Genomic DNA, 19,932 nt, shown 5'->3' on the forward strand with positions numbered 1-19,932 from the left:
GGACAATAAAGAAAAAAATACACAGTAATAACTGCTTTTATGACTATAATTAGTTCTGCTCATTAAAATATTCACCAAACTATAAAATAATACTTTGTTAAATTTCAATAAGTACTGAAGGACATGTTTGTTATTATTTTCTGCTCTTTTTATTTATGTACCCTAAGAAAAAAAAAAATCCTCAAGCAACCTCCTCAAAAGCTCCTTTTGGCTCCTGAGTGTTAATTCAATTTGATATATATTTATTAACAGCTCTTTTTTTAATAAACTTATTTGATTCCTTCTTCCAAAATTCGAAATTTAGGTACATTCCAAATAAAATTCACCCATTTTTGTTTTATGATTTATTTTTAAAATTTGTATTTTTAAATAATTTTTATAAATTTTTCGAAAACAAATTCGACGTATAATCTATAAAAGTTTTACCATCATCTTAAAGTAGATATAAATATAGTAAAGTATACCGGCAAAAATTGTAGTTTTTTATTCAACATTTCTTAGGATGTACGTGAATTTACATATTGGCCCGTTTAGAAATTTGGCATATTTGTTATAAGCGATAATAACGCCAAATGAGGTTTACGCACTTTTTTAAAAATTATTTTAAACAATGAATGGTGATTTTTTTTCCGCTCGCTTACAATGAAAAGGAGGAAAGGAAAATAGTGTGCTACAAATTAAGAAGTTCGCCAATTGGATTATTCTTGGCGCAAGCTGAAAAAAAATAGGCGAAGATAAATGTTTTAATTTCTCCATAAATTTCTCACCAAGTTCAGCAAAATTTAATATTTATACATACTTTGAGTCGTAGAATAGAAATATGAAAGATCATTGGCGTGTCATTTCAGAAGAAGTCTGCTTTTTGTCAAAATACCTATATTAGAACACTGCTGTATATAAATCTAATATATATTCTAAGTCACGCTTTCGAAACATCAAAAACGGAATTTGAATTTCGTCAATTGGCCCAGTAGAACGGGAGATATAGAGCTGCCGCATTTGGTTTCGCAATGTACATATTTATGTATGCATGTATGAAATGAAAAATAATATGTAAGCATGTATGAAATGAAAAATAATATGTAGGTAAACCAATATGTTGCACTTAAATGAAAGTTTTAGCTATGTATAATTAAAGAAAATAGTGACTAGAGGAAAAACGCGTTACTTCGAACTCACAGGTTTCTGCAAAAAGAAAAACTAAAAGAAAATACATTATATCTAAAATGACATCGCTTTTTCGAAGACTTGCTTAAAATATTTAATAAAGTCAATTTACATTTGCAAAATGATGAGATGAAATTAATTAAAAGGAGAAATGTCACAGATGCTTTTATGGATTCTTCTGTCAAAGACATCTAGGTAGAGGTGAAGAAGCAATTTTGCCGCTTTAATCTCCTGTTAGCTGCCTCTTCGGAACAGTATTTGTCGCTTTCAGCAACAGCAACAGACCAGAGAGGTTCAAAAGGTAAGACTAAGTAATACAAGCTCAGTCATCCAAGCCTAAATAGTGGTATTGCGGAATGCCTTCATGTCGTAATTACCTAAAAGGAAAAGATAAGATAAATAATTATCTAAAATGAAAATATAGAACATTAAGAGTTTTCTAGGGTAGCCAAAATGTACAACTGTGAGCACTAAAAAGCAGAAAGTTAACACTTCTATTCAGAGCTTTGGCATCAACTTATAAACACGGAGAGGGATCTCCAACCAATCTCCCTTATCTGGGAAAGTTACGCATTGGTATAAGAAGAAACGAGGCAACAGATCAAGCAGCCAAGGATGAAGCTATGAAAGAAGAAATTGCCTATCTTCTTCCGATGCCAAAGGTGATTGAGATTACGAAGTTTGCCTATTGTGTGTTTGAAGCTTAGTGGATAACCTTGGAGGAACCTGATACGGGAACACAGACTCACGATCACCTTTCGAAGGTACGCTTAGGAATTAAAGACAAAATCTTTACTAATCAAACTCACCACAAATGACAGAAATTTCCTTCATACTTTAAGTTTTTTTTTTTTTTTTCTAAAAAATGTGAGGAATGCTATGTGAGGATGCAGAGCTGACCCAGAAACAGGGAACACCAAGCACTATGCGGTCGATTGCTCTCTACGTTCATACTCAGGAAGTAACATCTTATGAAATTTGCATCAACTATTGCAATGACGGATATGTTTTACCCCTAAGGTGTACAATTCACCTGAAGGAGATCATAATGATGGCAAATGAGGAGCCAATCATTATAAAGACTCAAGTCTTCTGTATTCTGTACAACAGAAATGAAACTGTAAAATTGATCCGTTACGTCTATATATTGTATGTATTTTTCCACTATATATATTTTTTGTTCTAAATATGCGTGTTAAATTATGGGTCAATTGGGTCCACACTTTTAACCAGTTATCTAATCTTCTGATCAAGGATATCACTCAGTCTGGTGCTCCCTCAGCCTTAATGTCGCGTGATATTAGCGTAAGGACTGTGAATTTGTTTTCAGAAATGCCCTTCCGAACTATTCTATTACATGATATTAAACAATATATTTTTAGGCATCAAATACAATAATTTGCTTCATTATAATTTAATTAGAACTAAGGTTATTAGCAGTTTTGTATAAGAACATAAACCAGATTTTCCGAACGTTTTGTACCGGAAGTGGGCATTTAAAGGAAGTTATCTATTCAGGAACTTTATTTTACATGAAGATTTTTTAAATTATAAGTCTTCATACAAATTTTAGATATTTTGTAATGCATTTTATTAATCTCGTAACACTTTTCCCCCCAAATTTCACATTTAGTTCAGCAATAAACTGATGTTTACATTCTTATGTTTACAAAGTTGACTGCATTCTTATTTGAGTATTTTATGAATTTGCAACCTATTTTTTTATAATTTGCGTAAAATTAAATTCTGTTTCATCTGTTAAATATTTGCAATGGTCAAATGGAGGTCCAAATGTAGGAAAAAGCGGATTAAGATAAATTAGGATAAATGTTGTTGTTACATATGCATTTATTGTTCTATACAGTGTTATTCTATACAGTGTTAAACCTCTTATCTACAGTCACAATTATTAATATTGCTGAAGAATTCCCATGCTTTCATTCTAAATTAATTTTTGCTTTAGATGCTTTAATTTACTTCAGTCTTGTACCTATAGGGTAGACTGATAAAAAAGTTTTGTTTTTAACTTTTAGCCTATTACTTTGTTTCTTTTTGTATATATTATATTATATACTCTTGTATATAGTCTTCCTTTTCTAGGTATTGTTCAATCTGAGCTGCAGTTCTAGTACATTTTTGCCTATTTTTGGAAAGAACATTTTGTCTTATACTAGTTCCTTTTCGCCTATTAACTAGTGTCAGAATGCATGTATAGCAAACAGTGACCAATGTTATCAATTCATGATATTTAAAGCAATATTTATAAAGCAAAAACTTTAAAATACAATCAATAAGTACAGAAATCAAATAGCCAATAGCGAAATTATTCTTCAAGCCCATCAAATTTAATCTAATCTTCATTAACTTCAGTAATTTAAGAAATTTTCTTTTTTTCTGGAAAACAGTAAAAAATATATTTAACTTAACTAAAACTAACGGCACATCATTTGTCATACACACGTAGAAAGAAATGAAAAACATTCCCCCCCCCCATGATTAGAAGTATGACACACAATTTCGTTAATGAAGAAAGACTTTTAAGAAATTGCAGTTTTTTTTTAATGAAATGACTGTCATTAAATGATTCTTCTTTTACCGCTGAAGTTCTTATTTTTTATTTCACAAATTTAATTTAGTACGGAAATAACTTTGCAAGATTTATAATAGTAAACAAAGTTGTCAAATGGAGTTATTTGAATTGGCGGCAAAATGTTTCTGAAAAGAACATTCGATTACCTTCAGTTTTATGTCTTATTCTATACTCATGTCCATAAATTAAGGATAATACAAAATCAGGCAAAAGAAGAGTTAGAAGCAAAACAAATTTGACTTATTTATAAAGCTTATTTATTAAACAAAAGGTAAAGAGGAAAAAAAAAAAAAAAAAAAAAAAAAAAGATGCTATATGTTTGATATTATTCAAAAAGTTAGCGATTTTTTATCCCTGGAGCAAATTACAAAAAAAAACCTATTTACAAAAAACCAATATTACATGGTTGGTATGATTGTTAATACATTGCATGTCTCCCAGATGATGCAATACAGTCCGTACAACGCCTAGGCATGCTGAGTATCAAATTATCGATCTGATCTTGGGGGATATTACATCACTGACGCATCTGACAGATCTACGAGCATATAGACGAATCTGTCCTAAGCGTCTGTACACGGTCTGCCTTGAAAGTGTCGTACCAGTGGCTGAAGAGAGCTGACGAGACAGGTCTGAGGCTGTGTTCCGCCTGTTTCTTTTGGCAGTAACTGCCAAATACCGGTCCTCATTCGGCTTTGTAACTCTGGGGCGACCTGTGCTGTAACGTCGTCTCACATTACCATCATCTTGGAATAGTTGCCAAAGCCTTGAGATGACACTCTGGGCAATTCCAATTTCGTCTGATACTTCCAGTTGGGTACGCCCACATTCCAGACGGCCGATAATTCTAGCACGTTAAAAATCATCCAAATGCGTCCTTTGTGTCATAAATATTCAGTTATTGCACTGAAATGCTTATGAAGCGCATGCGAACAATTTTACTTCTTTGCCTGTATTCCTTATATATCACTCTCTTACACTCCTGTCATTGTGACGTACCATCGGTGTCATCTGGTTACTTCCTGAGATTTGCATATGATTCTTGAAGATGTGTGTAGTGATGTTACAGGTGATATATTTATTTTAGAGTACGATTTCTACGAATTATCCTACGAATTTATGGACATGAGTGTAAAAGCCACTGAAACATACCATGGGGTTTGTTGTTTCTTAATATTGTTGCGTGCGTACGGGTTCGTTATGAAATGAAAGCACAAGTCCGATGAAAAATGAACAAAAATTTATTATTATCACAACAAAAATGCTTAAATTTTCTCAAATTATCATGCAGTATTACAATATCTCATAGTAGTTATCTTTTAACTACTCAAATGTCCAATAGAACGTAATTCAAAACAGCTAAAGAACGCTAATCCGCGAATTCGCTACAAATCAACAACAGTAGTTTTCTAAACAACAACAAACTAAGCAACTACTACAAACTGAGATGTTTTCCTCCTTTTATAAGCTTTTAAAATCACGCGCTAGAATTTTCCAGTACTTTCTCGAAATCAAAAAGAGATATTTATTTATTTAACGCACGCGCTCTTGTATTTTTAATTTTTCCGGCTTAGCTTTCTTTTAATATTCGTCACGCGCTGCACTGCGCGAGAAATAAAACCATTTAATCTATAATTGAACTAACATTAGCTTTTTAAATACCAAATTCGTAACAATATTTTATTCACATCAGGAAGACGATAATTTTAGTATAATTGTTATATTTTAGGGTAACGTAGAAATATGTATTTAAAGCGCTAATTCAAAAGCTTTTAAATTTTATTATGTCGTCTTGTATGCTAAAACCACTACGCAGTGTTACGGCTGAAGAAAAAATTAAACAGTTATTTGAGTCAGTAAGGTTAATTTCAAATATATTAAAGAAAAAAACATTCTTTTATTCACAGGTAAGAAATTATTTTTTGCAAAAATCGCAAATGTTGTTTTCTTTGAACCAAGAAAGGCTTTACTAAATTTTTTGCATATACGTATGTGCACTGCGAAAAAAAGGGACAGTTCTATATCTTTCGTTTTACTGGGCCAATTGGCAAAATTCAATTTGCGCTTTTCCTGTTTCGAAAGCGCAAATTAGGATATATATTAAATTTAAATACAGCGTCGTTTCAACAGAAGTATTTTGACACAAAATCGGACGTTTTCCGAAATGATGTACCGTCTTTTTTGCATATTTCGATTCTGCGACTCAAATTACGCCAACATGCATTTGTAAAAATTGCAAGCGTGATTTTTAAAAAATTATCTCTCAAAATTTTAGCTCCTCAATGTTAAGTGAATTTGACATATATTTATTAATACCTCTTTTTTATTAAAGTTATTTGATTCTTCCCTTCACCTTTCGAAATTTAGGTTCATTCCAAATAAAATTCACCCATTTAAGGATTTAATTTTAAAATTTGTATTTTTAAATAATTTTTATAAATTTTTCGAAGCAAATTTTGACATGAATTTTAAAAAATGTTTCAATCATCTAATTGTGGCTGTATTTCTAAGGACACCTGCAAAAATTTAGAGTTTCTTTTATTTAAAATTTCTAAGATATACTTGCATTTACATATTGGCGCTTTTTGAAATTTGGCATATGTGTTGTAAGCGATAATAACGCCAAATGAGGTTTACGCACTTCGTTACATTTATTTCAAAGAACGAATGATGACCATTTTTCCGTTCGTGTACAATAAAAAAAAAAAAAAAAAAAAAAGGAAACGAAAAAAAATAGGTTGCTATAAATTAAGATGTTCTCCAATTTGTTATTCTTAGCGGAAACTGAAAAAATGCGCTACAATATAAATTTTTGAATTTCTAAGTAAATTTCTCACCGAAGTTTACAAAATTTAATATTTATTCATAATTTGGGTCGTAGAATAGAAATATGGAAAAAATTGCCATGTCATTTCAGAAAAAGTCATATTTTGTGTCAAAATAGCTATATTAGAAGAATGCTATATATAAATCTAATACATATCCTATGTCGCGCTCTCGAGACATAAAAAACGCAAGTTGAATTTCGTCAATCAGCCGAGTAGGACGGGAGATATAGTAACTGTCTTTTTTTTTCGCAGTATACATTTGTTATCAATTTACGTTTGTGGCTTGATAAGAAATATTTTTTCAAAATTTATAAAATATTTATCGTCTGAAAGTTTTCATTTATTTACCTTGTAGAGACATTAAATATTTTTTCTGAAGCAGGCAAGATGAAAAATTAGCAACGCCTTCGCCGAGAATCGAACCTCGCCTCTGGAATACCGGCCCAGCGTGCAGAACCACAACACCATGAAGGCACGCAAAAAAGGTGAGAGAAATACCTTACATACTCCCCTTTTAAAGGGAGACTGGGATTTTTAGGGAACCCAAATCCTGGGTGTGGAGAAATCATCGTCCACCACCGTTTTATTTCCTACGCCACTGTAGAGACATTAATTTAGTTGGAAAATCCCGAGAGATGAAAAATTAACAATCGCCTTGGCCGGGAATCGAACCACAGACCTCTGGAATCCCGGCCCATCGTGGACAACCACCACACCACGAAGGCACGCTAAGAAAGCGGGAGAAATACTTTAAATACTCCCCTTTTTAAAGGGCGCCTGAGGTTTTTAGGGAACACAGTCGCCAAATCCTGGGTGGGGAGAATCCTCATTCTACACCCTTTTAGTTCGAGCGCCACTGTAGAAAAATTAGGTATTTTTTTTTTTTTTTAAGCGGGCAAGATGAAAAATTAGCGACGCATTCGCCGTGAATGGAACCTCGGACCTCTGGAATACTGGCCCAGCCTGCAGAACCACTACATCACGAAGGCACGCAAAGAACGTGGAAGAAATAACGTATAATTTATTCTCAATAATTAAACATTCCATGCAGATTGAATTTTACGTACTGCTGTGAGCTGTGGGTTCTTGGCGATTTCTTCAACGGCATATTACATAAGTAGACAGAAACGTACAATTTATTGCAGTAAATAGCAGAGGACAGAAATATAAACAGCTGTGAATAGCTATAAGAGAACGTAGAAACAAGGAAAATTCTCAACGCGTGAGCAATATCACAGAATTCCGATGTTATTCGCAGAGCAAATAAAAGCCAGTTAGGAGTTCACGATTCACGGAGCTAACTCTTTCAACAGGACTAAATTGAAGCAATTGAATAACTCGCTGACTCTCACGCAGAGATTTGTCCCGCCTTCTTAGGAAAAATTTGTTCCAATGTCTTTCAAAATGAGTTTTCCTTTAACTTTCAGATAATGCCATTTTGGCGACAAACTGTCAAGTATAATCCTTTTGAGTCACAAATTATCGTTAAGTCCCATCAGGCAGTTCTTGCTAATAACATGGCTTTTAGCTGAAATCTTTTAACGAATTAAATGTTGCTCTATTCAAAATTTAAAAAATCCAAAATTTTACAGCAGAAATAAACACAATACATGGCTACAAGTACTATTACGTAATAATACACGTTTATATTATGGGATAAAATGCAACAAACTAACAAATACATGAGTATAACAATACACAAAAAATAAATTAATGTGGCGATAACACTATAATAATATATGAACGAAATTACAATAAAAAATAGAATAAAAAATTTACAAAAATATATGCACATATGACAATGCTCAATATTGTAGTAACATACAAAAAACTAATTACAATCATATTATACTAAAATATTTACAAGAATATAACAATACATAACGTTATAGTAACATAAAAAAAAATTATCATACTGTTACCTGCTTGTGGGCTCGTAAGAGATTGAATGCGCACAGCTCCGATGATAGATTGATAAGACTTATTTTATTAGATGTATCACTTCAGAGATCTGGAATTTCGATAAAGATTGTCACAACCAACTCTTCACAATGTCACAGAGTACAATCAGTAGTTAAATTTCAAACTACTACTATGAAAGTTAAACACAACGCAATGCAAAGCGCAGCGAAAGAGAAAGCTACCCGGAGATATCTCATTACTTCGAACTCAGGCTGAGCTAACAACAACAACAACTGACAGCAGATGCTGTCTCCTAACTTAATTCCGCTTGGCCAAATGTCCTTAGGTCGGAAGCCACCCCTCCAGGAGAGTTGTCTCCTAACTTATACAGTTTTCTCTCGGCCGCCGAGACATTTCTAGCACTTTCTGCTTCTCGAAATTACTGGAAAGCAACATGAAGTTTGGATTACGGTTACAGCTAATATAGCGATCAATTACATTTATTCACTTACATAACCTATTGCGTTGATACAAGGACCGAACCGAAATGTCACCAAATGCTCGCCAGATTTGGCTACTTTTGGCGATTTCTCGTCAAATTTGACGACGAAAATTAGCTGACAAAACCGCTGGCGATATCTCTTCAAATTACCTAAATATACAATACTCAATGTTAAATGACTCTTTACTTTTCCGGCATAGCTTTTGTCTCTAGATTTTTCATGCTACATTTCGCGGAAAAATTCAACAATTTCACATATAATTACGTTAAAATTATCTATCTATGTACAATATTTGTAACAATATAGACTCAACTATTTATATAAGTACATTTATGACTTATTACATAATTCAGGTAGATCCAGATATTTATGAACTGCATTTATGGCTTATTACCTCCTTCAAATACATTAACATATGTATCGTTTTTAATTTTCTAAGAAAAATTCATTCTTCAGTACAACTAAAAAGGCTAGTTTAGACAGAAAATAATATAAATTTATGTGAAAGGATATGATAAATTACAGTTTTGGCGTTAAACAAGTGCGACATCGATTTTATAGCACAAAGGAAAGTTCATTGTTCTCATTTAAAAAAAGAAATAATAAAAGATTAATAATGTTCAAAGCAGTCGTCGGAGTAAAACTATTCTAGACCTTATTTTGGGATTCAACGTTTTATTTTTTTGTCCTCGTGAAATTATTTCCTGCTGCTATTAGATAAAGCATATAAAGCCTTCGGTATGTTTCAATAATCGTTATTTTACAACTGCTGAATTATCAATCTATACCAATTAGCGTCGCGAAATATATTTTATTTTATACCACACTACATGATTCAAAGATATTATTAGAAATCATTGTGTAAATTATTCAGAACTGCATATATTGCTTTAAAACACTTAGTTAAAAATATACTGCTTTAACTTGAAAGATAAATTAAAGATTTTATGAAACGGCTACTGGAAACATTTCTAAGAATTGGTAATTTTATGGCTGCTTGAATGATAAATGAAAGTTCTTATGCTTGGAAACGTTTCAGTTGTTGCTAGTCCGAGTGAGTAATAAATGTTTTGGTAGCGTAAAAAATAGGTGAGAAAAAATATGGAACAGCTAATCTGCAGATATTTTCATTGTTAAGAACGCAATCATATCAACAGAACATTTGAGAATATATATATACATTGTAGCGTTGCGCGCCTCCCACTTGCACGCAACCAAGAGGTGACTGTGAAAAGTGGATAAAAGACAGAGTCTTGTTAAGGGTTTAAGTCCCTTTTTATTCAACGTAATAAATTACAAGTGCGTGCTCTTGACGCTCACAGACTGCGCCAACTCGGCGGTCAAATAAAAATAATAACCTGAAAAGTAACTAAAGACAAGACTCTAACTACGAGGCTCTCTAAAAGTAACTAACTCACCGCGTTTTACAATACCGCTGCTAATTCAGCAAACTTGAAGATCACTTGAACGATTAACACTACTTCCAGGCAAGCACACAGGCCGAAACGCGGGGTTCTTCAATTTCTGGCCAACTACCTCCGCGCTCGTGAAGTAAGAATATCACACCCTCGAACTCGTTTCCTTTCTATTTAAATCAGAATACTTCCGCTGATAATTTGAATCCTTGCGCGTTCTACTAAAATTTACATACTCTGGTATTGGCAGTTCCAGGGGAAAGTAAGGCTTGACAGGAAAGATAGTTTAAACTTAAAATAAATGTTAGTTAAAATAAATATAAACCCTACAACATATATGTTTTATGCGCTGGGTTTCTCATTATATAGCTCATTTTAAGCACACTTGTTGTATTTGAAAATAAAGTACACAAAGTTATTTTAAAATTGTGTTTTTCTAAATTTAGAGTTTAATTATTCAATACAGTGTTTAAAAAGCATTTTTACTAACAGACACTAGTTATTTGTGGCTAATGAATTATTTTTATGTGAAACAGAAAAATTAATTTAATTTCCAAAAACATAAATATTATTTTATTTACGACTTACGCTACAGTTATTTACAAAACATTATTGTCTGAAGAATTTCTTCTCCCCTTTCAATTTTATCTTAATGAAACAAAGCTATTTTCGAGATTACAGCACTTCCTTTACTTTGCACAAAAAAAGCAAAAATGTAAATATGTTTGAGTCAATGCTTCTAGCCTCCAAAAATTCCTATCGACATTTAAAATAACAACAAATTAGACATTTTTTTTAAGAAGTTGGCGTCAATTTGATTCACTTAGTTAGATCTTACGAATGTGTTCTGATATTCTGCTTTCACATTAGCAGCGCTAAATCAAATCTTTGTCGATAGCTTTTCTTTTCAAAAATGGCCTAAGAAAAAGTTACTTAAGAATTTTTAACCGTTATGTATTTTTGTGAAGAGATATTAAAGCCATTAGAGGTGATGAGGTAGAATTATAAAATATATATTAGATATTATAAAAATAATTTTAAGGCTCACACTATCAGCTCATATACAGAATATGATGATAATGGTAAGACAAACCCATTAATCAAGAGTTAAATCTGAAGCTCAATATTTGTCAGCCTAACAGAAGAACGTGAATACCTGCAGTGATATTTAGATGAAGAGACTCTAACGTATATTTTTTTTTAATAATCGAGAGTTAAACGTTCAGAAACTTCTTTGTCTGAAATAGATTACACTGATCCGTCCAAAACTACACATATTTAGACAGTATTGTAGCCTATTCTTTCGAGTTTTGCATTTTATCCTTTTTCTGTAGGTCTTTTTAAAAAGGTTTTGAAGTTCAAACAGTCTCCCGAAATTTAGAGAGAGAGCAAGAGAGAGCTTTACTGAAGTTTTCCATTGTGGCCATATTCAATTCGTTAATATTTTAATACAGCCGTAAGACTGTTGATACGATTAAAACGCCGATTGAAGTATCTGATAATCAGTCCTAGTTGTACAGAGCTATAGTGCGAAAAATATTTTTACTAAAATCTGATGTGTTTATAGAAAACGAACAAAACTGTCATCTGGCTTTTTAGTTATTATGAATACCCTCTGATAGGAGATTAAAGTCGGAAATTCTACTTCTATCACTGCATTTAACAAGGCAAAATATATAATAAAATATATAATTCGAACAAAAAGCGTATTTAATTGCATTTTTCTTACGTTTATAAACACCTATTCCACCACTACAAATTTCAGAGTGAATAATAGCCTAAAATCGGTTGTGGATTGCCATGTGAAAATTACAAGTAAAAAAAAAACGTATAAAGTACTGACATTTAATTATTAATTAATTAATTCCATCTAGAATTAATCATTAGTATTAATACATCTAAAATTATTAAGGGAAGAAAAGTATTAAAATATTCAAAATGGGCACTTATCTCTAGAGTTAAAGCAAACAGAAAATGTTCGAAAAATGGAGAAATTAACATTAAGAAATAACATTCCCCTACATAGTATTTTTAATTCAACAGTTGCTGAAATTTGTTAAAGTTTCTAAATTATTGAGCTTGGAAATTTATAAACATCTTATATTAGATAAGCCGAAGAGAAAATAAAAATGTGTGGGCCATGGATTCACTCAGGTGGAAACAGGGTCAGAAAGATTCTTCTTTTCAACCTTATTTCTCACAGCTTGAAACGTGCACGGTTTTTCCTTTTATTTGCTGCATTTTCTTTATCGCATTTGGTTGTTTGGCACTGATTGTGTCGCAGTTCATTATCACATTTTAGTTAAAGCGAAATTCTACTCCGAAGTGTGAATTCAGTTTAAAGTAATATGCATATGCATTACGTGTGAATTAATATTTAGGAAGTTTTAACAAGGATTTTACGCAAAACATTGTGTACAGTGAAAGTTTTGATTGATTTCGTGATTTATTTTGTTAACATTAGTGTTCAATGTTAGGAAAAGTTTGAGTTATAGTGTAAAATTATTGATCCAATTTTTTAAAATTTTTATTAACTCAAAATAGACGTTAATCACAAATTGTTGCCACCAAATATTATCGCTTTGTATTATGTGTAAAGACATTAAATAACGAAGAATCTTCATGAATGTGTAATGTGTATCTCGCATTGTGTAAAAACAACGATAACTATAGCCATCCAGTTTTGAATAACGTAATCTTCCACACTAGCATGGACACATGGGAAGCCTTAAATTTGAATTTAAAATACATTTTATTTTGTTTCACCTTTAGTAAAGCTTTAGCGAATTTTTTATTAACAAACTCAGTCATTTCAAAGCGAACAGTGGCAACACTGTATGAAGTAAAATATTTTTATCTCCAGCGCGTGAGACAATCTATCGGAAATTCTAAAGATATGCTATTTTTAAATATTTGGTGATTTTGCTTTTGAATCGAATTTTATCTCGCGTATACACCAAGAACTTGTCATTTAATATATAAAGTAAACACACAAGACTTTAATAATAAAAAGACAAAAAAAGTTTTTTAAAGGCATCTTAGTATAAAAACTTAATTTTGATACGGGGATCTAAGAAAAGACTGGAAAAACAAGAACTGTACGTCAACGCTTAACGCTGCATCGGGAACTCTAAACGCATACTGCTATGCTGCTGTTAAAAGTTTTGTAATTTTGTTGTTTAATTGTATACGGCGTAAGTACGAAGAAAATGATGCTTAATATAAAAGCTAAACAGTTAAAAAAAATGGGTTTGTAGGAGTTTGTGACAGCAGAATGGTAAACTGCAAGCTCAGCAAAAGCGTAAAAAAATTTAACAAAACATTTGGGCCGGTCGTTAAAATCTGAAACCTTTTCTCATGGAATTCGTACCGCAGCGAGTTTCACAGATTCCCTTTCCCGAGTCATTACAGGAGTGGTGGCTTACTAGTATATTACTCAGCTAATATAATAGTGGCTCACGAGTATATTACTTGAATATATACATATTAAGTTTCAGTATTAATATAAAATTAAGTATTTTGTTGGTAAACATTTAATTGTATTTTTTAAAATAAACCATTATTTTACTTTGATTGGTTAGAACAGTGTTTCGTAAAATTTCGAATTTTAGATTTTACGGTAACATTCATAAACATTTGATAATTTAAAGTGAAAACTTTACTTTTAAATGTCAGATTTAATTTTATTAAGTTATATTTACATACTACAATATTGAATTTACTTAAAGAGGTAACAATGATCAGATAAATACAATATCTGATCTACAATTATATTTTGTTAAGTACTAAAATGCTAAAATTCCTTAATTTTCAACAACATTGAGGTACAGTTATTACAATACAAGTGTACTGTTGTTAATTAAAGTTAAAATTTATATTAATATATTAAACACACTCTGAAAGGTCTAGAGGCGATTTGCTTCACGCAGATGAAGTCGAGAGGAGGAGTTCTAGATATGAAGCCTGAAAATACCGTAGATAAGATATTTAAATATGATTTTAAGCTAAGATCTGGAAGCTACTCTATTAAGGTGGAAACAGCGCCTGAAGTATTTGAATTAAATATGAGGCTCCGTTCTCGAAGAATTTCCCTAGCTTTATCAAGTTTCAGAAAGTATAAGTAAATTAAACATTTAACCTGGACATGCGATGGGGAATAGTACTGAATACGAAGTTATCAGAATCATTTGATTTCTCTTGAGATATACTGGTGAAGTTGATGGACAAAATGACTTTCGATAAGGAAATATATGCATATGTATTTAACATGATGATGAGAGATTGCATTTTAAGGAATATTAACTTTGGAATTAAATTATTGTCAAAGGAATTCTTCTGTTTCGGTATTTGAACCGATTATTATTTATTTCATCTTAGAACAGTAATCTAGAAAGTTTCTTACTTAAATGCCATTAAAAATCATCATTAACTTATTATTTCTTACTTACTAGAAAATATTTTATATATTATTTCTTACTTAAACGTCATAAAAATACATTGTAAACTTATTATTTCTTATTCTTACTTACTTACTTATTTCTTCCTTCCTTAATTAATTAATAATAATTAATTAATATTAATTTATTTCTTATTACTTTCTCTTACTTACTTATTTTCTATTACTTTCTCTTACTTACTTATTTCTTACTTTATTTTAATTTAGTACATTAATTTAGAAAGTACTGCATATATTATTTCTTATTTAATGTCATAAAAACAATCATAAACTTATTATTTCTAACTTACTCTAACTTACTATCACTTACTGGAAAGTAATGCAGTTGTTATTTCTTACTTAAACGTCATAACAAGCATTGTAATTTATTATTTCTTACTTACTCTTACTTACTTATTTCTTACCTAGAAAGAATTTCATATATTATTTCTTACTTAAGCGTCATTAATAACATTATAAACTTATTATTTCTTACTTACTGTTAATTACTAATTACTCATATTTACTTATTTCTTACTTTATTTTATTTCAGTGCAGTAATTTAGAAAGTATTGCATATATTATTTATAAATGAAATGTCATAAAAAAGCATCAGAAACTTATTATTTTTTACTTACTTACTGTCAGTTACTAGAAAGTGTTGCATATATTATTTCATACTTAAACGTAGTAAAAAAGCATTCTAAACTTATTACTTCTTACTTACTCTTACTTGTGAAAATTGTGAAAAGCGGAATGATGAAATTAGGATTAGTGTTACTAAATATAAGAAACATATCTAATGAAAGAACTTGAATAAAATTTAGTATGTCTTTGGAGCTGATCAATCACTGCTTGTACTATTGTCACAAAACCAAATTCCTCAAATTACTACCTGTAGAACTTAACCTGCATTTTAATTTGTTTTCACACGCCTATCATTATTTGATAAAAAAAATATCACTCAATGATAATGATGGTGACGTAAAGTTATTGAATGTTGTACAATGAAATCCATTTGAAATAATTGATGATTTTAATTTGTATTTCGCTCTTCGACACTTATCATTATTTAATGAAAAATTAAGCATTGCATCTTAATGATTATGATGCAAAATCAATAAATGCTGCATATTAAAAAGCTTATAAAATAATCGATGATTGAAATTGAAGTTTGGATTTATATTGGAAGAGGAAATGATTTCCTATCTTGCAGTTTTCTAAAGTTATAAGCAAGGTATAATTTTTAAGCATATTTGCCTCTTTGCCCCTACTAATGACATTATTATTTGATCATTAAGGTTTTCTTTCCAACAGTGTTGTCGTAGCAAACCCAAATATGTATATTTACTGGAATATTTATACATGCGGGAATAAATTTGCGAGCTTGTCTAAAACGCAATATTGTCCATTAGATATTGATATTTTGATGTTTGAAACTTTTATTTTATTAGAAATGTCACTAAAATATGTGTGATATATAAAAATGTTTTGTCTGATTTTATATTTTATTATATCTGGTTGTATTAATTAAAATAATCCATTTTTAAAGTATGAATAATTAATTCAAAAAATTCATTTAAGTTAAATCACCTGATATATTAAACAGAAAAATTTGGAACTTAATTATACAGATTCAGAGCACGAAGAGAACAATATTCATTTATTCGAGATTATTTTAAAAAAGTAGCACATAAACTGTGTTATCTGAGTTTTCAGTGGTACTGTGAACATCAAGACATCCATTTATCATCTACCATTTTAAGCAAACTTTTCTCATAGTAAACGCAACTCTCAAAGTAAGTTTTTAAAGTACGAACAATTAATTAAAATAAGTAATGAACTAAGAAAACTGAAGGTATAACGTCATTCAAGGCAAAATTTCAGTTCTTGTTATTAATGTTTTGAAAAACTCGTTAGAATGTAAAGATGCTAAAGAGATTTCCATCCGGATTTTGACCCCTTCCAGACATAATTTACATTATACCTTTGAAATTTCTTTGAACTCTTTCGTTAGCAGCTTTTCTTCTAAATCTAAAATAAATGAAACATAATTTACAAGAAACAAGGGAGTTTGAATTTTCTCTAAGGTTTTATGTTTTCTACAAACTTCAGTGAATTTAATCAATGCGGTTTTAGAATTAATTACAAAGAAGCATTTTGTAATTAGAAGATTTTCTAATCTGTGACGCAGCATAATATAATACATAGGTGTAAATGAAAAAATAAGAATTTATGGAACAAATTCAGAAGTAATTCGAATTAAATACATATAAAATCGCTTAATTAGGCGCTTATTTCGCACTTCTCGTAAGTATTACTTAATAATACAAAATTAGTATGCTTTCTAAAAATATTTTTGTAAATAACTGAGCAACTTGTACGGTCTCGTTATTTTTTCTTTAACCAGTTAATTAACGTTAAATTTCTTTCCTATCTAGCATTTCCATTTTCCTGACAGAATGAAAATTTCTAGCTCGCGTGATATTCAAATGGGGTATATGAGGTATACAGAAGAGAATATTTAAAGGAAGATTTTAGAGGGAAGAATTAGAGCGTGTTCTGGGCCACCTTTGTCAATTTCGGTTCTCTTGCGAGTAGTATTTTCTGGTGTTTCATTGTTCTCGCCAATAGGCTTGTCACGCGGACCTTGAGGTCAGAGCCAACTTGCGCGTTAATTGCAACTTGCGACTTGCTTTAATTTTGAAGCCGTTACGCTAACTTGCTATTCCTTAGTCAATTCATTATTCTTTATATAAATCATAATTTCTGTTTATATGTGCAAGCACGAATGATACCTTTTGTTAACTTTTCGTTAAATAAAGGATCCTTTACCCACATTTTTCCTGTGTCTATGACATATACAAGACGTAGTGAAAATTCACTTGTAGTTTCGTACAGTTTATGTTCCAAAAGAATACAAAATGTAAGCTTCTCTTGAAAAATTAAAAGCTAAACAGAATATTAACATTAACCTTTCAGAAACAATTAAAAGGTCTTTACAAGCATTTATACATATTCTAAGTAAACCTTAAATAAAGAGGATAAAATAAATTTATGAAAATAGGAGGTGCGAAATAGAAGTAGGTGTGCAAGAAGTAGGTTTGAATAGTGTGCAGGGATTGTATGTGTAAAAAAATGGCAGACATCATTCTTTGTGACATCATGAATATCTTGAACGGTTTTGCCGAAAAGGATATGATTACTTATACATCCGATTATTATGTTTTGGTGAATTATTCAGCAATTTTTTCACTACAGAAAATGCGTTTTCATATTAAAAAATATTACATCCTTATTATAAAAAAATTCTTAGACATAATTGATAAAATAATATTAATTGAAACATTTTGACTTTCGTGTCCTTGTAATTTTGAATCAAAGAACGGTTGTATAATCACCAAAGGGCATTGTGATATCAAAGCGTATTGTGTGTTATAACTTTCAAAGAGTATTGTATAATTATCAAAGTTTAAATTTATAACATATGACCATAAAAATCTTCAAACTAGTTAAAAGAACTGAAAAACAAAGATGCAAAAATTAAAGACATATTAAATTCTACACTGCCCTATAATAATAATATGGACCATATAATTTTGTGAATATAAAATAGTGGGAATTTTATTGTACTGTATTGAATTTGTGAATATTAAAAAAGTCCATGCGCACTCTCACATTTTTACAAGCATAATTAAAACCGCAGGAGAAGTGTTTCAGAACATCCTTATTTTCCTGAAGATCAGAAAAATATGATTTGTCTTGCAAAGTGCTTTTCCACGCAAACATCCCTGTGCTTCTTATAAAGTCTTTATGGTGTCTTTATTTTACTCATAAAGAGATTTTTTAGTTTATGTATGAAAACAGGTTACTAAAAGATTTTTTTCAGAAAAATCGGGGAAAAAAGTGCCATGGTTATATCCGCATATGCCATTTCATTAAATAATACATTTACCGATTTCTAATTTATTGACTGTTGCCTGACAAAAATATTGCTGTCATATTTTTTGGTAATAATACACAGTTGTATCTCTGCACATACAGGATGGTCCAAATGAAGAAACATATTTGTTAAAGGTATGCTTAGTATGCATATATCTCCTTGGATTATTTTATATTCTCTTTGATACAGAAAATTTACGGTGTTCAGTTTATGCAGTCTTGACGATATATTTTTCCCGATGGCTTTTCTTAACAGAATACATTTAATTCTAACTCAAGTAGTAAACAGCGAATCACTTTACTACTTTTTTCATGAACGTCTTTTGGGTAGGATTCCCTGAGTATTAAAGGCGCAGTTTAAAGCCTACGTATGCCAATGAGCTTTTTTACCCGGTAGGTTAAGATTTTTCTATACTTCCAATTCTTATAAGCTGCAGTTTCAGAATTAAAATTGTGTTCTTTCTTTTAGTCTTTTTTAAAACGTTTTCGTAGATAAAATAGCTGTTTAAGAAGATATGAGAATATATATTTAAAAAAAGGGGGCTTAGGTCCCTGCACATGACAAGAGAAAAATGCTTTCCTATCCTCTCTGAATTTATCATATTCTTTCACCTAGACAGCTGAATAAAAAAGGTTTCTTATCAGTCGAACAAAACGTTCGGTTTTATGATTGATTATCATGACCATATTTCTACTGTATTACAAATACCTCGCATTATTAACAGAACAAACATTCATATTCTTATTCCGTATTAATTACTTTAATTTGATCAGACTTTCCTAAAGATTATACTTCAGAAATTTGCTGGAAATTTAAAAATGATCATCATTGAACATTCACTGCTCTAACTTAAACAGCTACCAATTTTACGATGGTAAAAAATTAAACGATTTTGAAATTAATCTTGCGATAATCAAAAAATGATTAAAATTTATTTCTAAATGGTAACGTGTTATCTGTTCTGAGACTAGAAAGTGACTTTATGCTAGCCGTTAAACCGTGATAGCAGATACAAAAATCAGTTTTCTTTTATCTTAGGTACAATTTATAACATAATTTTCCATTTATTATATATTTATATGCATTATTATAATTTTCATCTTAAAGGTTTTTATTTGATAAAAATAAAATAAAATCTTGCCTTTAAAA

The 19,932-nt window shown here is 30.7% G+C and overlaps 1 long non-coding RNA gene across 1 annotated transcript in view; it reads right to left on the reverse strand.

Annotated features, from left to right (window-relative positions):
- Positions 1–1,247: 1,247 nt before the first annotated feature.
- Positions 1,248–19,932, reverse strand: part of LOC118198039 (uncharacterized) — a 45,180-nt gene continuing 26,495 nt past the window's right edge. Inside the window, exons 2-3 of the long non-coding RNA XR_004759689.1 lie at positions 8,508–8,596; positions 1,248–1,544 (exon numbers count right to left, since the gene is read on the reverse strand). This is a non-coding gene — a long non-coding RNA (uncharacterized LOC118198039). The remainder of the gene's footprint in view (positions 1,545–8,507; positions 8,597–19,932) is intronic.

This window comes from Stegodyphus dumicola, chromosome 2 (genome assembly GCF_044657685.1).
Source record: "Stegodyphus dumicola isolate Sdum_Otavi_A_Nest chromosome 2, ASM4465768v1".
NCBI lineage: Eukaryota > Metazoa > Arthropoda > Arachnida > Araneae > Eresidae > Stegodyphus > Stegodyphus dumicola.